This window comes from Delphinus delphis, chromosome 20 (genome assembly GCF_949987515.2).
Source record: "Delphinus delphis chromosome 20, mDelDel1.2, whole genome shotgun sequence".
Classification (NCBI taxonomy): Eukaryota; Metazoa; Chordata; class Mammalia; order Artiodactyla; family Delphinidae; genus Delphinus; species Delphinus delphis.
In genome coordinates, this window is record NC_082702.1 from 5601984 (window position 1) to 5613598 (window position 11615).

The 11615-nt window shown below is 44.0% G+C and overlaps 1 pseudogene; it reads right to left on the reverse strand.

Moving 5' to 3' along the window:
- Positions 1 to 9353: 9353 nt before the first annotated feature.
- Positions 9354 to 11556, reverse strand: LOC132416997 (ferritin heavy chain pseudogene; annotated as a pseudogene).
- Positions 11557 to 11615: the final 59 nt, after the last annotated feature.

Consider the following 11615-nt stretch of genomic DNA (forward strand, 5'->3'; position numbering starts at 1 on the left):
TTATTTCATCCTCCCCAATTATTCCTATTTTAAAACTGAGGTAGCTAGAATATAAAGTAGAAAGATCACATATAAAACAATAAACCAAAAAATATAAATATAAAATAAAATAAAACAATAGACCTATTATCTTTGTTAGCCACTTTGCTAATTAGGATAACATAAATTCAACAATATTTCTGGAAAACTTAAAGGGAACTTCCAGTAGATAAATATAAACAAGATGTGCCTTCTAAACCACGGCATAAAAGCTAAAAAATACATAATCTGTGTAAGAGGAACTATAAAGCAAATTAAACTACAAGGAAACAAAGAGAATTAAAAAAGAGTAAAACAGGAGTGAGAGACACACAGGACAGGGTTGAGGCAGCAAAGGCAAAAGTAAAACTCTCCAAGACAAGACAAAGCTGACTGGAATGAATAAAACGAAAACAAAATCCAGCGATTGGCTGGTTCTCAGAGACACCCACATCCTCAAACACCAGCCAGGGAAGACAAAATGTAAGAAACAAAGTATATCAGGACCAGGCAAATGTAGATAACAGAATCAGGAAGAGTAATAGTAACAGTAGCAGGTAAAAGAATTTAAGATGAGAGCCATTAAATGGGGTAAAGTAGAAATTTATAGAGTAACATGAGTTAGAAGTTATAATGTGGTTGCTTTACATAACAAATAGGGAACTAAATCACATAAAACAAATGCTGTTAAAAAAAAAAAGACAAAAACAAGGATGTGTGACAGAAACACCACTGAGAAGATATTAAAATACCACTAATTTTGTGACAAATAATATAGGAAAATATTATATATATGGCCTAAATATTAAAACTAATATTGACATCAGCAATATATCAAAGTAGATAAAAGATGTACATATTGAAAATATACATGGTTTTCAATTATTCATATTTGCCTTAAAAGAAAAGACCACATATGGTACCACAATGAAAAGCAGGATAAATTCCTCAAAATACAATTAGGAATAACAAGATAGATAGCAACCAAAAAATTCCAAACAAATCATAAAATTAAACATTATCCTAAATGTCTCTTACGTGAAGTAAGAATAGAATTGGCAATCGCTGCATATTTGTAAAATGACAGTAAATATTTAAATGTGAAGAAGCATGAATATAATCAGAATAATTGTGATTATTTCTATGATTACCAGGTGGAAACAAGAGAAGGATCATACCAAAGATATCACTTGCCTACATGAAAACTAAAAACATGTTCTGAGAGAGGATAATTGAATGTTTGATATATGTCTTATCTTCAGCAAGTAACATACAGTTTTAATGTAACATCAGACAAACTCTCTAGGCATACCAGTTAAAAGTATTTTGTAAAACAAGCAATAGTTCGCATGATTCAACATTCACAAGGTACAGCTGAGGTCCTTCCACCACCCAGTTCCTCTGTTCCTAATTTTGTGAATCCTCACAGTGATATTCTACGAATATACAAGCAAATATCAGTTTAGATTTTCTTAGGCTCTGATCATTTAAAAACACTTTAAATTTTTGTAGGGATGAGGTCAAAGCAAAGGGGGACATGAGGGACTTCCCTGGTGGTGCAGTGGTTAAGAATCCGCCTGCCAATGCAGGGGACATGGGTTCGAGCCCTGGTCCAGGAAGATCCCACATGCTGTGCAGCAACTAAGCCCGTGCGCCACAACTACTGAGCCTGCACCCTAGAGCTCACAAGCCACGACTACTGGAGCCCACGCGCCACAACTACTGAAGCCTGTGTGCCTAGAGCCCGTGCTCTGCAACAAGAGAAGCTACTGCAGTGAGAAGGCCACACACTGAAACGAAGAGTAGCCTCCGCTCGCTGCAACTAGAGAAAGCCCGCATGCAGCAACGAAGACCCAAAGCAGCCAAAACTAAATAAATTTATTTTTTAAAAAAGGGATGTGAAGAGAAGAATGGGTTTGAGGAGTGGGTTGATGGGAACAGCTGGTAAGCTGTTGAGGAACTGGGAGGAATGTCACAATATGAAGCTCCATCTGGTTATAAAGGTTGGAAATAAAGGTTGGAAACTCAAATCAGGGATCTCCAGGGAGTCCCTCCCCAATTACTAACTCCACAGGTTTCCCAAATCGACAACTTCCATGAGCTCACCAGTCACAGACACCAACTCCATTCCATGACCTGCCCCAGTAATAGTCATAAACATTGACTCCTGTACCCATCAGTGACCCCTCCAAGCTCCTAATGTCCCCCAACGACTCCATCACTGCCCCCAAAACCTCATCCTTGATTCCCCAAACCTCCACTTTATTAATGCCCACAGACTCTCCCATAATTGACCTCAAGACGCCCCATTACTAACGCTACAGTCCTATCAATGACCACACAGGCTCCGCCAATTACCAGTTCTCACAGGCTTCCCAATCAGCGACCTCACAAACCTTCATCCGTTATTCTCCAGGCCATGAATTCTGAACCCACAGATTCATCATGCCATAGCGGACCCCCCATTCCCTCCGTCACTGAACCATAGATTCGCCCAATTAAAAGCTGCCCAGATCACCGATTTCAACAGACTCTCCGATTGTGGACTAAACAAACGGCCTATCAACCCAATACACCTGCTTCCTTGACCCTCACAGACTCCTGCCACTGACCCCACCGACCCTAATCACTGCACCCCACAGAAGTCTCTCCTCTTACCGGGTCTTCTCACGACGTGGCTGGAACAACCACAGGTTTCCAAAGGCTACTTTCCAATGCAGGTCGCCTGACAACGCCACAGCGCCTCTGCTGCGCATACTCAGTACTACCTGTGAGCCGACAATGGCCACCGGTCACGTGAAGCACCTCCAGGGACCTGGATTCTGCACGTGGGGTGGGCGGGAGTGGAATGGCTCTGCGGGGCAATATGGCGGCAGCCGTGGAGCAGCCGTTTCCCAAGTTGTGCTCTACAGAGAAGTTGCCTCTTCCACCGGACATCTCAGCTCTGGAGGGTCCGTCTCCCCAAATGCCATCAAAAGTGTGGCACACGTGCCGACTCTTGACAATGCAGCTTGGTCTTCTTCCCCGTCAGTTATGTGGGCCCAAGACTTCAAACGGCCGTGGCCACTGAGTCTCTCGTCACAGGAGGTGGTGGCCGTCTTGAAGGAGGTGTACGTGTCCAACAGACTTTTATCCTTAGCAGAGAGAAGCCTGGTCGAGGGGCAGACCGTGGGAATATTTTTGGCTGGAGAAAGCTCTAGAGAAAAGTACAGGGTTATGGAGGAGCTAAGGTGGTGAAACTGGGTCCTCCTAAAACTGAGGTCCTCTACTGAAGCCGAATCCAGCCTCTGTACCCAGACACCGAATTAATCTCGGAGACAGAGTTCTTGGTGAAGTAGAAAATAGCTCTACTGCTTTGCCAGGCAAAGGGCGCTAGAACAAGCTAACACCCTCAAAACTGTGAGTCCCTACGTGGAAGGGGTAGTGAGGACTTTTATAGGAATGGTTCTGAGAGGGCGTGGACCTTCTTCTGATTGGTCGGTGGTGAGGTAAGTGGGCGTCAATTTCCGCAACCTGAATTCAACAGGTGGGGGGCCTCCGTGCCTGTGAGCAGCTTGCCTTAACTTCTCGCACCTGGAGGGGGTTTCAGTCTCTGCAAAATAGCTCAAAGACACTGCTAGGTGTAGCCCTTGAAGGGGCACAGGACTCCGCCCCAAGGCAGCACTATCGTTTCTAGACTATTCCTCCCTTGTCTCTGCATCCCCTCCCTTCCCTAATTAGCATCTGTTTAAACCTGGCCCTTGGAACTAAGGGAAGGTCCTGAAGTCTAAATGAAGCTTATTTTCTGTAAGCGAGAAGTGGGGGACACGGTTGGTTGTGCAGTGGTTAAGAATCCACCTGCCAGTGCAGGGAACACGGGTTCGAGCCCTGGTCCGGGAAGATCCCACGTGCCGCGGAGCAACTAAGCCCATGCCCCATAACTACTGAGCCTGTGCTCCAGAGCCCACAAGCCAGAACTACCGAAGCCCGCAAGCCCGTGCTCCACAACAAGAGAAGCCACCGCAACGAGAAGCTTGTGCGCAGCAACGAAGACCCAACACGGCCAGAAATAAATATTTTTTAATTAAAAAAAAAAAGTGGGGGACACGGAAAGGTTTTTGTGCCCAGGAGCCCCACTCCTGCTTGGTATCACTACTGAGTTTATGATTAAGCTCTCTGTCCAGAACTTTATTCCCTTTCTTACGCCCTCTGACCTCAGTCCTGAGCTACGTGAACACTAATTCACCAGAGTCAAATGACTGAGATTGCTGTTGTCAATAACATCCTTAATGTAATAAAATTGCTGTTGTAGATATCATAATTAGCATTAACGGAGGTTGTTGCTTCAGGGCAAAATGAGCTCATGGACCACCTGGCCAGAGAATCATAAACACATTCTGACTCCCAAAACCATGATTAAGAAATGTCACAGATATGTTACAAAACGATGATTAATCCTAGTTTCTTTGTTCTTCACCTTTACAACATCCCTAACACAAAGATCAAGATAGAGTGGATCTGAGACTCATCTCGTCTCTCTTGCTTGGCGCCCTGCAAATAAACCATTACTTTGCTACAAACACCTGCTGTCAGAGTTCGGCTTTCAGCGCCTCAGGCACGCAAGCCCTTGCTCAATTACAATGTGGCAACCCAAAGGTTCCTCTGAGGCTAGTGCCTGTGGTCGGCTGACCCTCTGCCAGCGCAGGACTTTCCTTTTGAGGATCCAGCAGCGGCCCAGCCACTTTGGCCCGGGGATCTGGCTGGGGAATTCCCTTCTCAACCGCGCATCAGCAATATTTCAGGCTTGCAATAAAGGAATGGTTTCTCGATTGGAAGACGTAAGCAACCGCACGATAGTGCCAGCCTAAAACTTTTATCCTTGTATACTGGTGCTCTCCTAGGCCCATTGCCCATATTGCAGGGATTGGGTTTAATAAAAGCGCCTAAGGTTGCTTTTGGAATTGGTTTGGCTTTAAACCTTTTGAAACTGGTTTGACTTTAAATCTTTTGGAATTGATTTGGCTTCTGTCTTGTGTGTGCATGTGAGTGTATATTTGTGTTAAACAAGGTGCACTATTTTAATTGGTGGATGGGGGGGTTCAGTTTCTAAAAATAGCCCTTTAGGATGCATCCTACAAAATTGGACCACCTTTAGTTCTGGTTCCATGACTAAAGCCAAAGTTTTGTTTGTTGTTTTGGTAACACTGGTAGCCACATTCTTTAGACTCTGAAGAAAAATGCCCATGACAAGCCTCATTTGACAATCCAAAACTGGTTTTGCCCGTCTAAAACATGTTTTTTTGGAATTCTGACCCTAAGGGAACAAGTCCTTCTAGAACTTGCTTTTCTTTCCCTGTGAGATGTAAATGTCTTCCCAGGGCTCTCAGGAGGTCATGTCTTATCTAGACCATCTCCAGTTCTTGAGATTGAGGGGAAAAAAGGGAAAAGAGGCCTTTTAAATTTAAATTATTCCAACCGTTAGTTATAAAGTAGTGAATTTTATATTATAATGCCTGATTCATGACTAAGTTTTAAAATGAAGCTATGAGATCTCTGTCTGTCTGGATGGATGTATGTATATAACGTGCATTATAAATATGTCTTTACCCTTACCAAAATTAATTTATAAATGAGCTCTATTTAATTGGCTTAAAGGAGGTTAAGTTCTTATATAAATTCTCAGAAATGTAAAAGAAACTAACCCAAATGAATTTCAGGTTCGTGTGTTCTGGGAAATAGTCAATATTAAATTAATATCTGGTATTAAAGTTAGCTTAAGCTTGTTGGGTTAATATAGACATGTTTTTATTTTTTAATTAAAAAAGATTGCTTAAAAATGTAACCATGATCGGAGCTTTCGGTAAGTTGTACTCTTTCTGCTGATGGAGGGTTTGAAATATTGTGAGAATTACTAAAGTGCGATAGACACAAAAGGAGCAAATGCTGTTGAAAAAATGGTGCCGATAGACTTGCTCAACAGTGTTGCCACAAACCTTCAATGCGTACAAAATGCAATTTCTGCCAAGTGCAATACAGTGAAGCACAATGATCTGAGGTGTGCCTGTATTTGATTTCACAGCAATAGTGTGCTGTATATATTATCTGCACTGTGCAGATGGAGAAACTGAGTCTCAGTGCAGTTAGGCAACTCAATCGAAGATAATTTTTTTAAACAGAAAGCAGCAAGTTGAAACAAATATATAGAAAAACATTTAAACTTGCCCTGATAATTAAAGAAATGTAAGCTAAAACCTCAAACTACCATTTTTCACTTAAACATTTTTCTAAATTGAATTATAGTTGATTTACAATATTGTATTAGTTTCAGGTGTACGGCATCGTGATTCAGTATTTTTAGATTATACTCCACTTAGTTATTACAAAATCATGGCTATAATTCCCTGTGTTATACAATATATCCTTTGAGCTTATCTATTTTATACATAGTAGTTTGTATCTATTAATACCCCTAATTTGCCCCTCCCCTCTTCCCTCTCCCCTTTGGTAACCACTAGTTTGTTTTCTGTATCTGTGAGTCTGTTTCTGTTTTGCATGTACATTCATTTGTATTATTTTTTAGATTCCACATGTAAGTGATATCATATTGTCTTTCTCTGACTTAATTCACTAAGAATAAATATTCTCTAGCTCCATCCACATTGCTGCAAATGGCAGAATTTCATTCTTTTTATGGCTGAGTAATATTCCGTTGTATACACGCACCACATCTTCTTCATCCATTTGTCTGTGGATGGCACTTGGGTTGCATCCATGTCTTAGCTATTGTAAATAGTGTTGCTATGAACATTGGGGTGCATGTATCATTTCAAATTAGTGTTTTCGTTTTTTTCTGGCTATATACCCAGGATCATACGGTAGTTCTGTTTTCAGATTTTGAGGAACCTCCATACTATTTCCCATAATGGCTACACCAATTTACATTCCCACCAACAGTGTACAAGGGTTCCCATTTCTCCACATCCTCTCCAACATTTGTTATTTGTAGACTTTTTCATAATAACCATTCTGACAGGTGTGAAGCACTAGATTCTTTAGCTAGAATCATACAAGACAATACAGTTGCTTTAGATCATATTGTATATGTAGTGGCCAATAGCTCCTGTTATATGTTAATGCCACATCAGAAGTTAAAACCTGCTTCGATAAAATTAAGCAACTGGCTACCTGGCTACGCATCTCCCCAGAAATGCCAGGTCCAGACTGGTTTTCAGGCTTATTCTCCTGAATTCCTCAAGGAATAAGATATATTTTCCAAGGTTTATTAAAGTTTGGGTTTCACTCCATCTCCTACATCTAATTGGGTCTGCTGCACCAGAACGATGGACCAAGGGACTAAGCTTTTAGTCATGCAAGATTCGGGTCCAAGACCTGGAACTTGGGAATGTTCCCAGCTCAGTATGCAACATTTCCACTCCCCAAATTGAGGTGGGAAATAGCCAGAGCAGTCACTGCCCTGTTCCCACAGAGATTTGGGGAAAGTTAAAACAGGAGTGAGGATTGAAACCAAGTCCCCCTAAAACTGAGTTCCCTTAGTGAGTTTATGATTCATCTCTCTGTCCAAAACTTTATTCCCTTTCTTGCCCACTCTGACCTCAATCCTGAGCCAGCTGAACACTCATCAGCCAGAGTCAGATTGTTGTCAGTAACATCCTTAATGTAATAAAATTGCTGTTGTAGACATCATCATTAACGGACAAACTCAGGTTGTTTCTCCAGGACAAGACCCCGAGCCATGGACCACCTGGCCAGAAAAATCATAAACCAGAGATATTCTGACTCCTGAAACCATGCTTAAGAAATGTCAGAAGACGAAGATTAATCCCAGCCTCTTTTTTATTCCCCTTTAAAACTTGTCTCCCACTCCCCCGCGTGGCACCCTGCAAATAAACCATTACTTTGCTGCCAACACCCGCTTTCTGTGCCGTGAGCACAGAAGACCCTGCTCGGTTACAGTGGTACAGAGGATGGGGAACAGGGGAAAAGAGGTGGCATGGTCTAGGTAGGAGTGTCAAAGGGAGCTGGGCCAAGAAAGATGAGGTAGGAGGAACGCCCCGTGGGAGGGTCCGTGTTGAGGGCAGGCCTTCTCATCTATATGGGCGGGGCCTCTGGCGGAGGCAGGGCTTTTCTGCCTCCAAGACTGGGAAATACCAGCAGCATCAGAAGCCAAAAGGTGGAGTGGAAGTAGGGGGATAAACTTTTTTCTACGTTCCATCCTGTAACTCTCTTGTATTATGACAAGCCTGCTCCCTTTGTTTACACGGCTTATGAAGCAAAGCTTCAGAGGGGTAAGGGACCCATGTAAGTCACACAATGAGTCAAAAAAAGAAAACTGACTCATCAGCTGGGAGCCTCCTGCCCAGTGAGCAGTTGCCCATGAAGCAGCTGATTTAATTTCCTCAGCCAATGACAGAGGGGAGCCCTAGGCGAGGAAGCACTTTCACCAACGGCTCCCACCCTTTCTTCAACATCCGGCCAGATGCTCTCTAGTGCTGACCCCTCCCCTCCACACCTTCACATGACTACTACTCGGCCTCAGTCCCACCTGCTGAAATTAGTGTGTCCTTTATCCACACTCACCTCCAGCTCTCCAATGAAGACTGTGGAACCAAGAGGAAACCAGCTGCCGACCTGAAGACGGAAATTCCTTTCGTTCACCACCTGGTGGAGCTGGCTGTCAGTCAGTGGATGGGAAGGTTTGAGGAATCGATGAAATGAAGGTCAGTACACGAAGGTCCCCGGGTAGCCTAGGATTGGTAGGCCTTTGTGTGTGTGTGTGGGGGGGGGGGGGGGGGGGTCAGTCAAGAATAGTCTGTAGAGGCCAGTGATGGGAAGGTCCTCGTGGACCACGACTGGTGCAATTCCAAGAATCAATTATTGGGAGTATGAGGATGTCATGGTTGAAAGCCAGTGGAAAGAGGGCTTTTGAAATGATCAGAATCCAACTATCTCCCCCAGATTATGTTCTTTAAATATTACCCTTCGAATTTAGGTCTTTGACCTATTGAGAATGGATATTGATAAATAATGTGAGGCAGGGATCTAATTTCATCTTTTTCCATATCAATAATCAGTAATTCCAGCACCTTAAAGGGTCTTCCCTCTCCCCTCTTTACATGATTTCAGACCGTGTATTTGTACCTAAAATAAGAATATAAAAAAACCGTACAAAACATACAAAACAGGTTATAGATTCTAGGGGCATAAACCATACTGGTGTTTTGGGTCATAAATCCCATCAAAGTTACTAACGAACCCCCCCCCCCACACACACATAATGACTAGTAACTTTACTAACAGGTTGTCTTATACAGAGCAAATATTCAAGGACTGTTTAAATAAGTATCATTTTATTCACAAATATATTTTCAATCTGCACTTGTCTATAAGTGGACTGTAAAATTTGTAAATTGCAGGGGCCAGGGGCACGCACCACAGCTAATCTCAATTGAAGTAGGTTGCTCACCTGATTATTTAGTCTCTCACCTCTCAACCTACTCTTCCACTGTCTGCTTTGTGATAGTGCAAACCAGATTCTCTTTTGCCAGCTTCACGTTAAGTTCTGCCAACATGGGCCACTAGAGAGAACGGGTAGGCAGAAGGAAAATGGAGATGGGACTTGCTTTCGCCTGTTTGCTTTCTCTTCTTGCTGCAGAGGAAACAGTTGGTTGCTGTTTTAAGTTTTCGTCCACAGTCTTAGAATCATCTTCATTCCACGCCCTCAGGCATTCTAGCATCAGCCAGCCATGTTCTCTCCTCAGAGACTGGAGGAAGAGTTCCATGGCGGGGGAGCAGGGGACCGGGGGTGGGGGGGGGGTCCATCCTCCAGGCTCCTAATTCCTTGCACCAGTCAGTCATTTGTCCTGTTCAAGCCAGCACAAAGCTTCAAGTGAATGACTGAGGAGCAGTGACTTCTAGCTAAATCACTTCTACATAAAAAACAGGGTGACATTTGTGAGATTTTCTTATCAACCAAGGGCCCTCTTACCATGAGACTGGGTATTCTCAATGGCACTGGAATGCTAGTATAACCTGGGGTCTTTATGAGTCTGTCATTTTCTTTTTAATCTGGGCACCAAATTTGAAGGAATAGTACAAATAAAAAAAACTTAAGTGGATGCTTCAGTACAACTTACAGAAAAGGTAAAGGAAAACCCAAAATGGATGCATTGTCATGGTAACCAGGGAAGTCACCCCCAGGGCCACTGGGAAGCCAGCCTGATGCTTAGCTCTCATCATCAGGGTGAGCCTGTCAGAGACACTCTGCCGTGCCAGATTCGGGGGCCCTCATCACACACAAGTGGGTTATGTGGTCACCCAATTCTCTGATGTATTGCACCTGCTCATTCAGGTTGTCACACGAGCAGGGGTCATTTTTCGCAGTAGGAAATTTGTGCAGTTCCAGTAGTGACTGATTCGTGCCCTTTTCTGAGTGGAACACACATGCTTGCCTTGAGCCCACTCTCCGAGTCATCCTGTTCTGGTTTCAGGATACACCAAAGATTTGGCCACCTAGCAGGTTCTGCATCTTCATCAGCTTCTCAGCATGTCCCCTCCCCTCACGAGACTGGTGAAGAGAACAACTGGCAAAGTTCTCCAAAGCCACATCGTGGCCATCAAAGTAGTGAGACACGGGCAGGTAAACGTCAGAGGCTCCCGGTGGATCTGGAAGTTATTTGTGGCCTCCAAGTCCTGGTGGTAGTGCTGGGGCACCTGTGAGGGGGACGTGGTAGTCACAGCAGTCACACTACTCCCACTCGCCTTGGGAGTGGTCCAAGGGTGCTTTGAGGAGGAGGCAGAAGGCTGGCTCTGCACGGCCAGGTTGAGGGGGTGGGGTGGCGAGCGCCAGCTTCTGTTCAAGCACTGTTTAAGCAGGAAACCATGGCAACTCTCGGCAAAGAATGTCTTTTTCCCTGAAAATCATTATTCTGGTAGGCCGGCTCTAAGAAGGCCCTCAAAGATTCTCAACTCTCCCCTTGAGTGTGGGCTGGCCTAGGAACTTGCTTCTAAGAGAATACGGCAAAGATGATAGAAGATTTAGATATGATAGGTACAATGTGACATGGACTATAAACCATCTTCAAATGAGTTATGGAGTCATTCCCTAGCAATGAGAAAGAGTTCAAGACATTCTCTATCAAAATACACATTAAGGGGGCTTCCCTGGTGGCGCAGTGGTTGAGAGTCCGCCTGCCGATGCAGGGGACACGGGTTCGTGCCCCGGTCCGGGAAGATCCCACATGTCGCGGAGCGGCTGGGCCCGTGAGCCATGGCCACTGAGCCTGCGCGTCCGGAGCCTGTGCTCCGCAATGGGAGAGGCCACAACAGTGAGAGGCCCTCGTACAGCCAAAAAAAAAAAATACACATTAAGGGTGTTAATCTGATGCAAAATGAGGGTAGACTTACGTCAACAAGTTTCCAAATTTCCATTGCAATCACCAGCTTACCTCCTTTGTGAGATCTCTGCCATTCTGCTAAAGGTTCAACACATTTGGTGTATCCATAGCCGTTCCTTATTTCTGACACATGATGAGGAACCATGTTACTGAAAACCTTGTCCTATTCACTGCTGTGCAAATTAGCGGCTGACTCGGCAAGTT